Source organism: Mirounga angustirostris, unplaced genomic scaffold (assembly GCF_029215605.1).
Source record: "Mirounga angustirostris isolate CCGP_5_RB_7025 unplaced genomic scaffold, mMirAng1.0.hap1 SCAF_2, whole genome shotgun sequence".
Lineage (NCBI taxonomy): Eukaryota > Metazoa > Chordata > Mammalia > Carnivora > Phocidae > Mirounga > Mirounga angustirostris.
This window is the reverse complement of record NW_026991710.1, coordinates 181,762,827-181,776,347: the sequence shown is the minus strand read 5'-3', so window position 1 is coordinate 181,776,347 and position 13,521 is coordinate 181,762,827. Positions and strand designations below refer to the sequence as shown.

General features: G+C 41.2%; 1 protein-coding gene across 2 annotated transcripts in view; it reads right to left on the bottom strand.

The window, feature by feature from the left end:
* SLC7A2 (solute carrier family 7 member 2) overlaps nt 1-12,907 on the bottom strand; it is a 64,234-nt gene extending 51,327 nt beyond the window's left edge. For both annotated transcript variants that reach the window (XM_045879728.2, XM_045879729.2), the window contains exon 1: nt 12,741-12,907. The gene's annotated coding sequence lies outside the window, so the exon portion shown is untranslated. The remainder of the gene's footprint in view (nt 1-12,740) is intronic.
* Between the last annotated feature and the right edge of the window lie 614 nt (nt 12,908-13,521).

Below are 13,521 nucleotides of genomic sequence, written 5' to 3'. Positions count from 1 at the left end.
TTCTTTATGTCCCAGTTTGTCAAGAGGTGGCCCTAGTCGGGGTTCCAACTCTCTAAATTCTAGCTTTCACAGTCTAAGTTATAAACGGGAAATTTTTTTCAATGATGGGTTGCTGTTTGGGCTTCGTAAAACCCCCAGTTTAGTACCCTGTAGCAGCAAGTTCATATAAAATGGTCATTAGTCTTGAAAAAGCTGATCTAGAATATGTTCTGCCAGGAGATGTCTTTTAAATGTAATAATTTTTAAAACATATACTGATTAAGGCTTGAGAGACAGATATTACTTGAATACAAAGCTAATTCACTGAATTCTATCCCCTGAATAATTTGTACAATAACAAATGTAGTAACTGGTAATAACAGGATTTCCAAAAGCAGTAACTATGTTACTCTAATTGAAGTCGTAAACTAGCTCCATTTAAGTTATTTGAAAAAGCAATAACTAAAAGTGATGACTCACAGGCAGACTTCTTGAGAAAACAGATTGGCTTTTTTTTTTTTTTTGGAGAGTAACTACAAGGTGCTCTTCCACACAAAGTTAAAGGGATGCTACAAATGGATGAAGATGAAGATTTTTCTTAAAAAGTTAGAGAATTACCCTCCCTATATTCACTGTTCATTTTTATGTTCTGAAAAGGTTGCCCATCATCCTGAAGTTAGCATTTAGAGTCAGGCTTGAGGGAAAGTGAGTAGAGAAAGAGAACGAGGGAGAGGAGGGAAGGCAGATGCTGATGATGGTTTCCCCACAGACTAGCGTACTCGCCAAAGCCTCTGCCAAGTGCACGTAACAATGTTCTTCAAGGCTGACCTCATCCAAAGGAGAAAATACAACCCATGTCCCAAGGACAGGAGACAGTTAAGGATGACTCCCAGAACATGGTCTACAGAGGAGCTCAGCCTTGACAGCTGAGGCTCTGGTGAGCACTAGGCTCAGGTTTAACTACATAGTTTGCCCATTCACTTCCAACTAGAAGAAGAATGATAAGGGAGGAAGGGGAGGAGAAGGGGAGAGGAGGATGGGAAAGAAAAGAGGACAAGGGGATGAAGAGGAGGATGGAGAGGACAAGGGGGAAGGAAAGGGGAGGAGGGAGACTGAGAGGAGGACAAGGGGACCAAGAGGAGGAGAGGATGGAGGAGGCAGAAGAGGACAAGGGGATGAAGAGGAGGAGGGGGCGGAGGGAGGAAGAAGAAGGCGGAGGGGAAAGAGGAGGGAGAAGAGGACAAGGGGACCAAGAGGAGGACTGGGAAGGAGTTAGAAGGAGGAGGATGAAGAAGAAAAGAGGACAAGGAGACTAAGAGGAGTGGGGGAGAGGAGAAAACCTGGAGCCTGCTGTAAATGCTTCCTTGATTACAAGCTGAATTATCTTAAGCAGCTACAGCGGCCCCCACCCCCAGTACATCCCAGCTACATATCAGGGTCTCTAACATCTGAGTGGCATCATACCTGATATGGTCAGAAAAGACCTCAAGAAACTCTTGGTGGGAAAACCCAGGGAATAATAAATAGGAACGGTCTACTTGCTATTTTTCTTCTAGAGCAGAAAAGGAGCTTAAGGGATATTCTGATGCTCTAAGCCCCTCTTTTCCTAAGCACTGAAATAGAGTTGGAAAAAAATCAGCATTTACTGGGAATTAAGAAAGAGAAATTCAGATTTTTTTTCCTACAGCTATAGCTATTCTCAGCATTTTATTGTTTTTAAATATGAAAACATCATCATTTATGTTACCAGTTAGGAAATTTTGACTTTTCTGCAGATGTCTGCACACATACAATCTCCAGCTCACTCTTCCATGATACACACACCTATGAGGAATAGTTAGGCATGATTCTGCTTGGAATGAAATGGATAGGTGTCTTCTGAGCCTAAAATCTTATGATTTATTAAAACTAGCAATGCTGTATTTGATGTTTCAAAGATGTGGAAAATTCAGTTCAGGAAACAATTTCAGCCTAAGTTCTGTTAAAGTGAACACTGGAGAAAATTGCCTACTCTGCCTTAAAACACTATTCTACATGCATCATTTTGTTGGGGGCAAAAAAGAAAAAAGAACAAGGACTCTTGCATTCTTTTTTCACTTTTTATTTCACTCAATAGAAGTTACACTTGGTTCAGTAAGATGAGCACTCTTCTTCCACTTCTTGAAAACAGCCTGAATTCTGATTCATGCATACAAAGTTAGAAGTGAAATTATATGGTTTAACTTAACCGGTTCCCCTGGTCTAACAGGTAATGCATTAAAATTGTGTGTGACGAAATCAAGTTTTCAAATGGGCTTTCAATTCCATTGGTACCAATTGCAGCTGGTGTCTGTGCTCCCCACTCACCAAGTCACCCCCGCAGCAGCCACACCATCCCGCCTGCCTCCCGCCACCATCACCTCCACCTTTTAGATGTCACACAAGAGTTAAGCAACAGCTATGAACAGGCTGGTCGATCAACAAGAAGTCAAACATTAGCAACTGTACTAAATAATTTCAAAATTGGGGGTTAGAGAAACGATGGGGTCCTCGAGGCTTTACGGTTTCAAATCTTTACAAAAATTAAGTTACTATTATTCCAATGTACTTCAATGAGATCAAAGTCCCTGCAGCTTTCAAAGTCACTGGAGCAATTTATCAGTTTTGGAAGTAGTCGGGGTCTGCAACATGCTTAGAGTTGGCATTGTAGTAAGAATAAAGAAATACTTTAAATATTGTATAACTTTTAAAGTGACAATGCTAGGTTTGTCCTTCATACTTATTTTGAACTCCGTAGCAAAAAAGATCAGAGTAATGTAAATATGCTATTCATTATTCAGAAGGTTCACACAACCCATTTCAGTGAGATAAAATGCAGTATCAACAGAAATTTTACGCAAAGTCTGCTCTTTGTTTGGTTCACTGAACTAAGTGCAAACCATCTGTTACCTACGATAATCAGAAGAAGTAAAAAAAAACAAACAGCTTTTTTTTTTTTTTTCAGATAGCACAATAGCACTCCAAACAGAACTTACTCGCTTAAAAGCACCACTTAGGAGGTTGAAATCCTAATGAATTTAGATAGCTTAGAACCCACATCTAAAGTCCTTTTCTTTTCAGGTTAAGATTATGTTTTTCTTTTTTTGAAAAGCAAGGCATTTAAAAAAAAATTGTTCACATCGTAAGAATGCCACTACATGAAAACATCTTATTCAAATGTTAATTTCCAAGAAATTTTAAAAACTAAAAGTTAAAATTGTACTTTGATTCCTATTTATAAAATTCCTACCACGTAAGTGGTATACTATGATTATGATTTGCTTTCACAGAAGCAGAACAGTCTGATATAAATCAGTGCTTTTGCTACATCAAAACCTTGAAATCAAGTCTTGACTCCGGGCCTAGCTCTCTGACCTCAGATAAGTTAAACCGCTTAAGATCTCAATTTCTTAACCTATAAAAAGAGAGGTCTAAAATATCCTTCTCAGGAACTTACCTCTTTGTCTTCCCAACTTGTCTAGCACTGTGTCTGGCTGATATATGCATCGTGCCAGGAGCTCAGAAACTGTCCGTGGCCAGGGAGGCTGGAGACGAACACTTCCAAAGTTTCACAAATTGCCCACAGGACAGTTTTTCAATGTATTGCTGAGTTTAGGATTTGGAATACAAAACCAGCTATCACAACAGTGCCTCACCATTTTTCCAGCGGCAGAACCAAATTTCTGGGATACCGAGCCTTACGAATGTCTTATCATCTAGCGAAAAAGTGATTTTTGTTTTAAAGGTGAAATTGTTTCTCAGAAGAGTTTAAAACAGGCACCCGCCCAAGATATGTTTTCAAAGCTCTAGTACTACAAATTTTATCAACACCCACTGTTGCTTCTCAAAGGCATGCAAATGTGCTTTGTGCTCTTTTCTTGATGAACACTGCATACACAAGTCCTACTCCACCTACACAACCATGAGGGCACCAATGTAATGCATTTAAAGAGGGCTCTTTGCAACAAAACATTACAAATTGTAACCACTCGTCAAGCAAGTTTTGCAAAAGACAAGAATTTCAGCAGAGAAACCCACTTTAAAATTCTGTTCTTCGTTAGTCACTCTTTAGTTCTGCATGACCTCTTTAGTTCCATTAAACTGTACCTTTATTAACTTCCAGAGCTTTCTATAAGAAGATCCATATCAGACTGACACTGAGCCATACGGTTGGATTTCAAATGTCTCTCTGAAGATGCTCCAATTTTAGATAAGAAAAGAGGGCACTATTGCTATCCATTATTTTTTTCCTTCTCTTTTATGTATATATTTACAAATATTCAATTAAAGTGATCTCAACTAAGTTTAGAATCGAATCTATTTCCTGGCCCACAGGCGGACATAGAAATCTGTGGCTCTGAGAATTTGGGGGAAAGAAAGATGGTGATGCTGGAGGTAACTGATGTCCAAAGTGTTCCTTTGATGGCAGGCAACTGCTTCCAACATAGCACAAATGAGAATGGTCATCATTGTGCTCAGGTCATAGCTTTTAAGTGGAGCTCCCCACACCAACACTTACCTCTGAGTCTTCTCAGCTCCACCATGGAGGCTGTGAGCAGCCTTCTTTCAGTAAGAAGAAAGGATGTATGACCCAAGAAGGTCCCATTCTGCCCCAAAATACCCTCTCCTAAGATACTTTTCCCAGGAGCTGAAATGGCTTCTGGATCACAGGGTTCTCATCCTGGGGGTTCCTAAAACCCCAGGTATGAATTCAGGGCAGCTTGAACTGCCAGATACATTACAGAAGATTACAGGGGCATTTGTATTTTTGACATGTATGTGTGGTTCTTCTTCCTTCCATGAAAACAAAACATAATCAGAAAGGACAGAAGAAGGAGGGGCTCCTTCTCTATCAAGTAACTTTAAGTACCATTCGTTCAAATACAGTTGATCCAAATTGTACGAAACTTGTCATGAAACCTTTCACTAAAAAGACAGTAAGTCAATGCAATCTTTCCTTTTCAACCTGAATCTCTTTACTTCTCCCATTTGATTCACTTGTCCAATCTTTTAAGATGTGGACAGTTAAATTTCAGACACTGCTCAAACAGCATGGACTTCAAGTTGTAAATGTTAAGACAATTCTACTATGATTACATTAATACATTAAATGATTCTGCTACCTTCCCTTCCAAAAATGTTCATGTAAATTTGTAATATAGATTGAGTAGCCAAAGAGGAGAGGCTTTGGTAGGGAAGTAACTCTTGAATACCGTCAAGTTCCATAGTGATTAAACTGTTATCCACTGGAGCATCTCATTCACATGGCATATCCTCACATGCCACAGAGTAGGTGCTCAATCTTCACCCTAAGCTAAAACTCACTAAAAAACTCAGCAGTGATGTTTGATTTTGGTGATGAGCAAAGTGAACTCTCAGTAGGTTTTGGACTTAGATGACATTTCGTATTCTTCTGTCAACTCCTTCAGATAAGTCTAGGTCAATGCAACATGTCAAACCTGAGGAGTGAAATAGCAATCCCACTTTGCTTGCTTAGACACAGCCAATTAGACTTCATTTTCTTGTATAGACTGCCCTGGAAAAAAAATAGTTAGATTCCTAACGTGGTAAGACATTCCAGAGTGTTAATGAGCCCTCAGGATGGAGTGTCAAAGCTTACCTCTGGATCCTTCTAGGTCTCACAGAAATGTCTCCCAAACAATTGCTCAAATAACAACAGAATTAAAGAAACCCCTTAAAACTTGCTGTTGGATTCAAACACAAATGTAAAATTATGTTTAATATGGTCACAAAAGCAGATAAAAAGTCGACACAGACTAGCCTGAATTTATTGGACATAGAATTTCCCAGAGGAAGCCACACTAAGTTGATACAAACTATCAGTAAGTTTTCATTTCGATTTTTATGGAGTTGCAAACATCTTTGTAGACTATGAGCCCCATGCAAAAATAATAGTAAGTATCCTCTGCTTCAAGAGACCAGGAACATTACAGAAGTGAACATAAAGTGAATTTCAAGAGGAAAAGAAAAGTCACTTTCTGAATGAAAGGGGAAAATTTCATTTAATACAAATGTTCTCTACTTGAAGGAAAAACACAAGACACTTGTAAAGACTTTTATTTGCTAATTTATTCAGGAGAAATTTAAAGTTTTTTATTCATATGGTACTTTAAAATAATAATACAATGAATATCCACTCACCATCCAACCCAAGAACTTCGAAATAATATTTATTGGTCATACATGAACCGATCAGGAATGGCATGACAGCAGGGTGCTACAAATAATTTAGAATTAATAGAATTCTGAGCACCTAAGGTCCAGTAAACAAAAACCTGTGAAGTGATTTTTACTTAGCAGAAATGGAAAGATTTGTCTGGTAAACTAAAGATGCAAATTAATTACCTGTCCTTCCCACCCCCCACCCCCTCTCAGGATCAATCATCAGGTGTTTGTGTTTTGTTTTCTTTTTCTTTCTTTTTTTTTTTTTTAAAGATTTTATTTATTTATTTGCGAGAGAATGAGAGACAGAGAGCATGAGAGGGAGGAAGGTCAGAGGGAGAAGCAGACTCCCTGCCGAGCAGGGAGCCCGATGCGGGACTCGATCCCGGGACTCCAGGATCATGACCTGAGCCGAAGGCAGTCGCTTAACCAACTGAGCCACCCAGGTGCCCTGTGTTTTGTTTTCAATGGTATGTTCACAAGAACCTTGAAATCTGAAAGGTGAAGGTGTGGCACTCAACTCCATGTCTTCATGGAGACCTTCCGCACACCACCCAAGAACTATGTTTGACAGGAACTGAAATATAGTTTGGGTTCTATAATCCCTTTAAAACTTTTTTTTTCTTCTACTAGGTCAACGGTAGGACACTAAACTAAATGTGCTTTCTTCTAACAAAACAGCTCTTTCCTCTCTAATGTGGGGTAGACAAGTATCTCTTCAGCTACCAGCACTTTTTGTCCATCCTTTGTCCATTCCAAGCTGAAAGCAAAGATTATGACTATCACTCAAGCAGAGACAGGGACTGCTTTCCTGGTCTTGAGCGAGAAGCAATAATGGGAGGATGGATGAAGACCTCCTGCGATCTTTCCATTCTTGACAAGGTTCTTTATGGGTTTTAAACTCATTAAATTTGCATAAATGTGCCATGCTTGCCTAATGTAAGAACGCAACTGTTAGAGTGAGAAATTAAAATAATTGCATGTTCTTAATTTGATTGCACTTTTGGAATGGCTTTATTCTTCAAGATTTCCATCTAAAATATAACCTCCTATTGTGTTTTAACTTTTCTTCTAAGACCTTTCAGAGTAGTTTGAATTTACAGTTAAATATAATTTTCTAGAGGTCCAGGGTAATAAATGGTAAACAATTTTGCTAAACTAATAATAAGTATTATCGCCCTCCCAAATGCATATTTTGGTGAATAACTGCTCAGCCAAACTCAAGTCCAAGTGACTCAAGTTTTACCAAAGAGCAACTAGAGGAGAAGGAAGATTGGCTTTAACAGCGATAATGGTAACCATAATGATGATAATACCTAAACTGAATGGGCATTTAGTCTATGTCAGAAACACAACACAAACTTTTTTAAAAAAGTAAAGTTTAGAATAGATTGTTATCTCTTTTCCTGATACCTTCAGCTCTTTGTGTCACTCAAATGGCAGCTTTATCATTCTCTTTCCATTGTATGATTACTTGTTAACTCCTTCACTGGGTTGTCAACGCCCAGAGAATAGGAACCAAGTTATTTATCCTTTGCTTCTCTACGGACTCCAGATCTGGGCAGTAAATATATACAACACATACTCATCCAAAATGGATTAACTAACCGCTATTCATGGAAGACTCCAAATAGAGTATCTCATAAGATATTCTTAGAATCAAAATTACAAAGTCGCATTTCCTATTCCAAGGCAGTCCTAATGAATCAAAGCAGTATTCAGTAACTTGGATGCACACACAACTGCTAAATACTATAAATTCTGCATATGAGTAGTGGTAAATTTTGCATATTAGTTTCACAAAAATGAAATCCAGTTGTTTCCACCAAATGCATACCTTCTTTTGGAAACCAGACAGCAGGAATGGGGAGAAGGAGGGATTACGACCCACACGCTTTGGGAAAATAAACTCTGCATATGGTACAGAGAAGCCTTCCCACTCCACCACTCAGATATATTTCAAGTTCTAGAGACTGTAGTGTGATTTTTGAAAGTAGAAATTGAATTGCATTCTGAAAATCTGCCCTCAGCTCATATTGAGTGTAAAAAAATAAGGCTGAACATGCAAAGAGACCCCATTTTTTTCCTTAAGGTTCAATATACAGTTGCATAATTCCACTATCACTTAACTCCATTCTCTCTTATTCCACTAGTGACTATCATCACTATCATCGTTTACCAAAATGACAGCTAGATACCCAGAGCCAAGGCAAGAAAAGACCCTAACCAACCAATCTTTATCTCTAATGATCAAAGTATCAACTCCTGTAACATTTTTTGGTCTACACAGAAGTAAAATGAATAAAAAATAAGCTTTAAGGTGTACTTTCTTTCTTGATTTTTTTGAAGAGACAATTATTCATTTTTAAGTAGAACAGATCCACTTATCTTAAAATCTGAACTAAAAAAAAAAAAGTGGGAGAGGGGCAAAAGTATAAGAATAAAATGAGAGCCTCTTAATTACAGTATCATTCAGCATCCCCTGTGACATGAAGCTCCATCCACCATGATCACTAGGCTCACTAGGAAGGAGGCTTTGATGGCATAAACAGGATTGTATTACATATAATTGTATAAAGACCTAGGGAGGCTTCCTGAAGCCAGATTGGGTTAAGGAAAGAAAAGAATTTTCCCCAGAACTGTGGGAAAAACTAGCAAGAATCAACAAGGGACATAAAAATTCTTTGCTGTGTATTGTTCAAAAATATTCCAAAAATGAATACAACATAGGGCTTTTTTTTTAACTCCTGAAAGAAAGGTTAAGAATCCTTAAAATCCTTAAGTCCTTAAAAATCAACATGTTCTTGTATCATCTGCTTCACTGCCGAATCCCAGATTGGCTCACGTTCTGAAGAAAGGTACTAATATGAGGCACCAGAAATGAGTATGGATTTTGTTTTTTATTTATTTTATTTTTTGAAGGGGGATGGAGAGAGGCATAAAATCAAATTTATAACATCTGCAGAATGAAATCATCCCATAGGACACTGTAGCCCGATGATTCCATCTTGGATGTAAGAAACCCCAAGAGTCTCAACAACGTATGTCTATACACACCCAGAAAAATGCAACCACAGATTTCCCTGAACAGAGAGATCCAAAGTAAAAGTCTAAACAGGAACCAAGAGATGCAACCCACATATGTAAACCCAGCCTTTTAAATAAAAACCACTTTAACTCAAATCTTAAAGTCAATACTGATGGTACTTACCAATGAGAAGGTTAACTCAATAGCAATAGAGGCTATTCCCAGAAACATTTAAAGTTTAAGAGTCCATAAACACAAGAAAAACAGTAGTGCACTGCATGCTTCCACAGATCAATATATATTTATTAAGTTGGACAAGAAAAATTAATGGATAAGTCATGCTCTGATTATCTTAACTGAGCTACTGAGAACCTGGTTGGCTACTTAGAGCCCGGGGGAAATGAACCCCCAACTATTGGTTTGGTTTTGTCAATGGCATCTACAACATTTCCACAGACACAAACATCACTTCTAAAACAATAGCCAAAAAGGCAAGTAAAAGAATATATAAGAAGAATCAGGACAAATCTATTACTAGTAAATACGTTTTACCAGTCAAACGAAAATGCCAAGCATAAGTGCTTTTGATGATGGAACAGTAAGCAGCATCATCTCCATATATGAGAAAGTGTGTTCCTTACTTGCTTTCTGGTGTAGATGGTACTCAAGTCATCTGTTTACAGGTATTGTTTTTATATAAAATTACAACAAAAAAAACTACTTGTAAATCCATCAGTGAAGGGTTTCCCAAATGTAAAACTAATTGAAGAATCCTTCCAAAATCAGAGCTACACATTACTTTTGGTTGTCCGGTGCCTGGTACAGAGTAGGGACCCAGTAATTTTAAACGAAGGAATATATATTCAAAGACATACATAACACCCTTTCTCAAATTATTGAAATCAGTTGGCATTCACTCGACAATAAGACATACTGAGCATGTGTTATGTGCAGACATTGCGTTAGGCAATAGAATGAAAAGTTATTAAAACGGAAGACAATGAAAAGAATTATTTCATTAGGTTTTTTTTTAATCAAGGCTTTATCGGTATGGTTTTGTATACTCAGATTAAAGGTATAGAAATGAGTTAACCACACAGATTTTCCAGACCATTTAGATGAGTTTTATCACATAAGGGAAATCCTACAGTTAACTGAGTTTTTCAATATTCAGTTGGATGACATTCAAATGAGGCACACAGTACTAAATATGTCAATATTTAGAAATATATCCAAATGAAAATTTCACTTTTGTCCTGACATCCAGTAAGTGGTCTACAAGAAGCCAGTCCTTAAAAATCAACATGTTCATATTATGCTTGGAGAAATAATAAAACAAATAGCAACATAAGCTGTTTTCAATATTCTGGTCTGAAAGTTGGTCACTGAAGGGCATCAAAATAAAACCAGCAGATGGCCCTGAACACTTTAAAAAAAATACTTACATAGGTATATAGCTAGGGATAAATGGCGTAGCAAGCAAATAAAACAGAAGAGAAGACAGAAACTAGGCTAAACAGAGAAGTCAAAGGAAAACTATGAGAGAAAGCCCTTTTGAAAAAGTGGGCTGAAAAGAGCAGAAACAGCCACAGATGAGGGCTCAGGTCTGGCCAGAAGAGCCGAGAGAAGCGATGAGAACTTCAGCAAGGAGGCACGGGAAGACAACGAAAGGTGGGCCATGCAGAATGGAGACCAGGCACTCCCACTCTGCATAGATTAGCAGGTATGTAGCGGAAAGCAAGACCCTAAAAATTCTTTAGGCACATATGTTCAAAAAAATATATATGAGAATAGAAGATGAAAAACTCCAGAGTATTCTCAGTCTTTTCAAACTCCAACAGCTACCTTATCTCCCCTCCCAGCCTCTAATTCTCTTTAACAGACTCTAAGTCCAGTGATAATGATTAGAGACTTTGGAATCAAAAGGGTTTTGCCAATGACATGCTAAAGAGGCCATGGATTCTGCAAACTGAATCCCAGGAGATACCAGGCTGAGTTTTACTCTGCTCTCCAAGGCCACGGCACACCCTTAAAAGATTAAAATGCCTTAAGGTAAATGACGTTTCCCAGTCATTCACAATGTGGAAACCAACTGAGGGCAAGGGAGAAAACTGAAAAAAATCCTAATAAATAATGTGGCCTCCCAGCATTCACTCAGAGTAGCCAACTAGGAACTTTTTAGTAAAGGAAAAAAATTAAAAATGCATATATTCTTCTGCACCAAAACATCATTTCATACCAAGCTTTAGTACAACTAAAAGAAAAAAGGATTTAATTTACAAAGGGAAAAAGCAGCCATCAGAAAGTATACACTTAAGCTATTCTTATCCTGTACATCCCTTAGAAAAAGAGCACAAACACAACTGCTTGCAGTTTCCTGGGGAGATGATTATTATAAATGCTTGGGGAAAAGAGGTGACTGAAGTTTTAAGGACTGGCTGGGGCAAGAGTGCAAGCGTATCAAGTCAGAGGCCACAAACACACTAACTTGACATGCCAGCCCCCGCCAGCATTCAGAAAGCTCTATCTGAACAAAATCTGACGATATTCCCTCATTAAAAGGATGAATGTTTCTGCACATGCGACTAGATAAACCTTATTACCAGTACTAAGAGTCAACTAACCGCTTTTGGAGGCAGTTCTGCATAAATGCATGAAAGTCTGAATGGGTTGAACCTTTTTACTCCTGACATCTAGGCACTGAAACACTTAGACGTGTAGGGCCCGTGAGCGTATTTTTAAGTATCTTTAAGATACCATCTCTGAAGACGTTACTCCCTGCACTGTGTATACGCGTAAATGCATGTCAGAAAGTTCTCCGGAGGAACGGATATTCTGAGGCCATGGGCTCGGTGATCGCCTAAACACCGGGAATGGCATTTCGAGTTCGAAGCTGCAGACGGCATGAAATAGGCTTAAAAGAGTATAGCCCATCTCCAACGGGTTTCAAACTGCACCCATTTACTTTCAAGTTACCCCCAAACACACACCACGACATTTTACCTGTCCTACCAGTCCCGGTCAGGTCTAGGACGCGAAAGCCTTCCAGAGCTCCGAGCGCTGTTCTATATTTAAACCAAGAATCTCTGCAAGGCGACTTCAGGGACCCCTCAGTGTGCAGAACGGGGCGGGCGGGGGGGGGGGCTGGCTTGCGCTCCCGGAGGTGGGTGCCCAGGGCCACCGAGGCCAAGAGTGCCTCAAGGGCCCCCGAAGTAGTGCCCGCCGTCTCCCAGCCGCCGCGACCCGCGCAGCTGCTGCGGACCCCGACGCCTTGGGGCACACGCGGCCGCACGGGGCGGCCAGGGCGAGGCGCAGCCCTCGGGGCAGGGGTCCGCGGCGGCAGCCCCCTCCCGCCGCCCCGGCGCTGTCCGTCTCCGAGTCGCGGCCGCGCCCCCGAACGCGGCCCTCCGCGCCCCCCGGCGCCCCCCGGCGCCCCCTCGCGCCCCCGCCCAGCCCTTTCCCCTCCGGCCCCGGTGCCCAGGCCGCCCCTCGCCGGCGACCCCTGCGCGTGGCCGGACACTAGGCAACTTACTGGGGCAGTGCTAGGGCCGCGTCGAGGGGGCGGTGGTGGGCGAGCGGCTGGAGCGTGTCGGGGGCCCGCGTCTCCGGGAGGCTGCACGAGCTGCCGCAGCCTCGCTGCTCCGCGCGGAGAGGAGCGCCCGGGTCGCTGCGCGCAGAAGGCGGGCCGGGCACGTGGGCGCCCCTCTGTGTAGCCGCGCCGGGGGCGGAGCGCGGGGCAGGGCGGTGCCGCCTCCTCCCTCCCCCGCGCTGGCCGCCGCGCGTCCAGACCTTCCCGGCCGCGCGGGCCAACCCTTCGGGTAGGCGGCGTCCGGCCGCTGCGCCTCGGGGTCGGTCCGCGGCCTGCAGCGCGGCCCGCGCGGGCGTGCGCTCCCCCGGGCCCGGGCCGGTGCGCGGGGCGCGGGGCGCGGGGCGCGCGGCCGGCTCCTGGGGCGTCGGGCCTGGGAAGCGTGGTTGCCCAGGAGGGAAAACTGAGTTCCTGCTTTCCTTGGAGGACCCAGCCTCAGGGGCGTTGCCAAAGCTCTAAGTGGAGTTCTTCCAAGTGGGGTTTTTGTCTCCCGTTTACTGTTCATTCTGAGAAGAATTTGTAAATAAGAAGAGTAATAAGATACCAATGATAATGATCAATAGAAGCTTTGTCAAATAGTACTATTTCAATAAAAACCATGAAAGTTTATAAAAATGTGCAGTTGCTATTCTGAAAATTCCAGTAATGTAAATAGGTTGTCATGACTGTTTGAAGGTGGGCAATAAGAAAATGACATTTGCTATTTCCAAAAAAAACCACAAACAAC